Source organism: Corvus kubaryi, unplaced genomic scaffold (genome assembly GCF_017639235.1).
Source record: "Corvus kubaryi isolate FWS band 111438036 unplaced genomic scaffold, C.kubaryi_AGA036_p1.0 137, whole genome shotgun sequence".
In the NCBI taxonomy this organism is placed as follows: domain Eukaryota; kingdom Metazoa; phylum Chordata; class Aves; order Passeriformes; family Corvidae; genus Corvus; species Corvus kubaryi.
Window position 1 is genome coordinate 602,972 of NW_024580671.1, and position 6,000 is coordinate 608,971.

A 6,000-nucleotide genomic window follows, 5' to 3' on the forward strand; every position below is an offset into this window, starting at 1 on the left:
AACAGCTGAGGAGCTACTCTTACTCCTACTAAGAAAATCTTGATGGTTTCAGTAAAGCTTTTGCTGGAAGCACATGTTGTGAGCAGAGGGGACAGAGTTCATAGTGATTGAAAGTCAGAGGCAACACCTCAGTGCCTGCTTTTGCTGAAAAGCTTTTCTGGAAAATTTCTGTCGGAATTATGATTTAAGTATTTTGTCAGAATCAAGTGAGACCTATAAGTAAATAGATTCAGTTTCTTTTCCTGTAGCTCCAGATCAATTTTCATTTTCCAGCAATGCTTTAGCAATCTTAGCATTACCTGTTAGCATACAGTCTCTAGCAACATATTCATAGATGGCAAGAGGCAATTGGTGCTTTCTTAAATTTAGTTTTTAGAATCTGTTGCCATTGCACAGGATGCTTGGCCTATGAAAAGTAGTCACAGTGCACTCCAGTATAAAGTCAGGCACAAGTATTCAAACTATGCAGCCACGCACTCTCCTATACAGCATGAAATGACAAGGGCAAGTATCAAAACTGCTAGAAAGCAGAAGTAATAATCTAATGTAATCTTAGAAGCACAGGAATTTCTGATTCCCCATGAGGATATGTAATATGTTTTCATTCTTTTTATTGTTGATGTGTTTTATTTTTGTTTCATTTCTCCTTTCTCTTCTGGTTCTGATTTCTCTCACCATGTTTGGTATGCACATCTGTGCTTCTTGACTTGGACACCAGTCAGTGATCAGTGGGTGACAGCCTGTCCCAAACAGTGCTGTGCTCTGCAGCCATGATCTGTTATTACTTACTTTTCCCATTTTGGGTCTCACTTGAGCAAATCTGAGTGTGAGGTCCTGAGATCTACTTAACAGTGGGATTTATGGGATTGAATTAGGATGACACTGTAATTAAAAAAAAAATAAGCCCAAACAAAAACAAAACCAGAAAAACACAAAATCCCACCACAGTTGACAATGAGCCCATGAGAAGCAAACCCAAAAAATAATATTTTTGAATCTCTGCCGAAGAAAATGTTTCAAAGTTCCCATTATTAGAAGAAAGAAACAATTGGTGCTTTTCTTCCCATTTCTCTCCCTTTTTTTTTTTTTAATGAGCAGTTCACAGATGCCTGTGAGCATTTATTCCTATTTTCTCCCTTATACCACTGTGATGTGCAATACTCTCCTGAACCTTGATGCATTAGAATTTGAACTAGCAGTTGATTGTTTCATCACATAATTTCATGCACCTTATTTCACTGTTTCTTCTGTCTGTCTGAGCTCTCTGTGTAAGCGGTGGGGGGAAAAGAGATCCTTGAGAGGATATTTCAGTTCAGAAACCCACCAGAATGCCCTGAATTTCTCTTTGGAGAACTCTCTCTATCCACTGGCTATTTTTGGAGCATAAGAAAACTAGATCACTTCTCATACTGCCTTATCTTAAATATATGATGTGAAAAAATGTCATCTATATACAGTACAGATAGTAAAACACATATTATTATATATTTTAATTATTCTATAATAAAATCAATCCCCAGATCATGAGATCTCGCATTTGAAGACATAGAACACATGCCTCAGAGCTTCTTTCTTACCTGGGATGACTAAGCCAAACTTCATAACAGTTGAAAACCTAAAGTTCAGTACTGCTATAAAGATTGCTTCTTTCTAGCCACAAACTAACCTCTTTATTCAACAAATAGCAGTGGAAGTTTTTCACCATGACTGTTCTTTCCAATAAATATTTCAGGGTTCTGAAGTGATTCACAAGCTTTAGATCATTCTATGCTTACATTCAATACATTCTATGTAGTATTTGTTACATCTATCTTCTATTGGGATGGCTACTAAGAGATCTAGAACTTGATGTCTCTGGACAACAGGTAAAAAGAGCTACATACAGTAGGAGATAACATAAGATCACAAAATATATGCATTTTGAAAACCGTTCTACCAGCTGGCATTAAAAGATTTTACATTAAAATAACATATTTTTTGTAGGAAACCTCTCCATATCTGTTCAACTGACTTGCAGATATGACAATTAATTTCTTTAAAAAGAACACAAATATATTTCACAAAATCCTTTAGAAAATATTAAGATCTATAATGTTTGAAGCACAGGTGATCTAGAGGCCAACATCTCCCAATGTTGACAGGTCAAATGTGGCCTTTATTTCATAAGACTAACTCCCACAAATGCATTACAAACTTCACTGCCAACAGGGAGCACTTCCATCAAATCTCTCTTTTTTTGTGGCAGCTTAGGCTATTTTATAAACTCTGCCCTGAGTAAAAGCCGGCAAAACCAGTGGAAGCTGGAGCTCCACAGATTACTGAATTTCTTTTTAACCTTGCTGGGTTTGTATTTTTTCACTCATCAGAGAAGTGTAGTGGGAGTCTGCAACAGCAACAAAATTACAAAGAATTTACCAGGGTCACACAAAACTGGTTTGATAGCTGAGAAGCATAAATAAGAATCCAGGAAAATTACAGATCATGAGGAGAGTAAAAAAGGGTTCTTGGAAAGGGGCCTGTATTTATTCAGCATGGAATGTGCACATCTTTGTAATTGTGTTTAATTACCATATTCTTACGAGTGTTCATATTAGCCAGGAGAGCAGAACTGAATTTGAAAGGCATTTGGATACTGAAACCAATGCAACTGAAAGCCAGAGTACAGGCTGCAAACCTACAGGATTGGGGCCTGTTATATAAATAGTTTAAGAGAAGCCACTTGTTCCTTCATCCAGCAAAATAGTGATGTGCATGCTTAATCATGAATGCTTTTTGCCACATTTGTACCTCAGTGTCTCACTCAGATCAGGGGAAGTAAAAGTTGAGGATCATATGTTTAAATGCTTTTCATATGGTTAAATGCTTTTCCAAGTCAGAGTCAAAGATGATGAGTGTTCTAGACCAAATCTGGGAGTCTTCAGCTCCAATGTTTAATGAAGCAATGTGTGGTGCCACTGAAGTCAGACCCAAACACAAACTGAAGTACTCCTTTGGCTGGTGCCAGAATGTGGTATTCCTTCCATGGAAAAAGTAAGAGTGCAAAGAACAAAGAAAAAAAAGAAAGAAAAAAAGAAAGAAGTGAAGAAAAAAAACAAAAAAAAATTAAGAAATGCATGCTTTTTGTGGTACCTGGCAATATCTGATTTCAGGGACTCTAATTATGAGTTCTAGAAAGGAAAGGAGTCCAGCTCCCAAATATAACAATTTGACAAGCCCTTTATATGCAACACTCACATGACACCATGATAGGTGACAGGTTGAGTGAGGTTTCCTGTGGCAAGGCCCAAGACGGACAGCAAAAATGTTTCAATAAGTGCCCTTGTTCTTCCTTAGCCTTGTACCTCAAAGTTATTAATCCCCTCCAATTTGTTCTTCTTTCTGAACACAATAAAAAGTAGAAATTTCAAGTGTGCAAGGGAAGGCAAAAACTTTTTATCAAGACATTTGGTATATTGAACAGCCTCTGTTGATGTCATGCTAGGGACATCATGGAGTAAATCTGTATCAGAAGAGAAGAGAATGGAGGTGATGTTTCCTAGTTGAAATGATACTTATTTTGGTTGTTTTCTTTTAGTCACCTAAGAACAGGGGAACACACTTTTGTAAGATAAGCTATTCTACAAACATGTCCAGCTGGCATGGAATACATATTTTTTCATTTTACCTGTTCCTAATAGAAAACTATATTCAAAGTCCATTAAGTTTTCAAAGTACAAGTATTCTATTAGAGTTGTGGGCATGGCGTTTGTTTTCTTTAAATCTCTCTGTGATTCTCAGTTTAAAGAGACTTTATTAGGTACATGCTGCATCATTTCAGTTTCTCATCTGTGAAAGCATTCAGACACAGCATTTAATATTAAAGTAGTAAATCTTTTGCTTTGCCCAGTGAATAGTAGCTTCACTGGAATAGAAAGGGTTTTTTACATCAGTAATAGATTTGGAAGGAAAGGGGAGGAGAGGAGAGAATGGAAAAAGAGAAGGAATGGTGGAAGGAGGCATAGCTATGTGTGGGTTCACGTCAATATCAACACCCTGAGAATAACGAAAGAGTACATTGGTGCTACATCACAGACAGTATTCTTCAGAACAACTATGAAGAAGCTTTCTCATTTATGATAGAATAAAATTAAAGCAAAAAATGGTATTAGAAGCAGGTCTGTTCCTGCAAACAACTTTGCCAGCAAACATATGCCTTCATCAGAAATAGGTGGTCCTGACTACTCTGGAGTTCCTCCAGCAAAAGCCTTAGTCATGTGCTTTATTTTTATGCACCTCTTGACAAAAAATCAATTACGCAAACCGTAAATATGTGCTTCAAGTGCTTTACTGGGCAGGAGCCAGACTACCTTGTATCCTTCAGAATTGAGCCCTGGGTGCCTACAGCTTTGAGTTTTTCCTGTGCTATGAATTACTGTGTTACCATGAATGAGCCACAGGTAGTAATGAACAATACATGCTGTGTGCATGGTAAGCTGTTAAACTGACGGAGAAACAAAGTGTTTACAGCTCAACACCAAAAATTAATATTAAAATGATCCAAAAAAACCATAGATTGAAACATCAAATTTATCCTTATTATAAAATATGTCACACTGGGATTGACCAGCTGGTTGTGAGTAGATGATGCTTTGTAATATGATATATAAGGTTACAGCTAAGAACATTAGAGACATTAATGGAAGAACTAGGGATTAAACTAGGAGAGCAATGACAGCAGTTTTTGCTCAATATCTTGGGGACAGAGTCAATACCACATTTTTGTCTCTGCCATATTCCCATTTCACCTTGATTGTCATAACATTTAAAAATTACACTACCAGGGGTTTATATGAGTTTATTTTCCATTTCCCTTAAGATACAGATTGTTTAGAATGATTAAGTTGCATCTGTTCCCCTTGTTAAGTAATCCCTTGCCTGCTCTTTGTCAATACTTTGGCAAAGCCTTCTTGATACTTGTTAGGTTCAGATCTCAAACAGCAATATTTCACCATGTTTTGAACTGTATAGATATAAAATTATTCAGTAGTACATTTAGCATTTCTTTAAAATATCCAGTGTCTTAAACTGGAAATAATTCACACAAGAATGATATTATTTCCCACTGCACTCACTGGATTGTTGTTTTTATCTTTCTAACCATAGCACATTCTTTCTTAGTATGATTTTTATGCAAATCACAAGTACATTTATTATATTTTTGGTTGTTCTTCTGTGTGTCACTGAACATTGAGAAGTAATTTGCTACTTGAAGTTACATCTAAAGTTATATTTAAAAACATGCAGGGCTTAAATGATGGAATTCTCATTATTATTTCAAATCAGTATACTGCTCATACATATGCGTGACTTTAAGCTCCTGTTGGTTCTAATTTAAAGACAGCAGAGTTTTGTCCTCGAGTAACAGATGCTCTCGTCCTAGTAGAGTGACCTTATCTATCTGTTTTGTTTATGTATTGCTTTGAAAGTAAAAATAAGGGAAACAGCACAATTAAGGCAATGTCTCAAACACTTGCTAAGTCTGGGACAGCTCATTCAACTGCTCATTAAACTGCTACTAACTTAGTTATGGTTCTATCTGATATCAGACTAGCACCTCAACTACCACTCAACTACCAATTAAATGTAGTTTTGTTTTTGCAATCAAAACTGTTCAGAATAGGTCTTTAGTGCTCTTGACCTCACCACTAGGTTATGTTCACCTACCAAACTTAAGTTTAAACTGCTGACTGTCTGACATTGTGGTGACAACTCAAGACCTGAGACTGCATTAAATGCATACACGGGTTACTGCTCTAGTGCTCTAGGCCCAAGTCTGAGCTTATTGTTTGTGTTTCATGACCCAGCTGCTGCACTCAAAACACCAGTCTCACGTTCAGCTCAACATGCAGGACCACTTGGCTTCTGGAGATTGTTCATCAGAGGGATGATGGAAGAAAGCTTTCTTTCCTTCTAGAACTCACAGGCACCACTGATGCTGGGACAGGGGTCACTGCCTTGGAG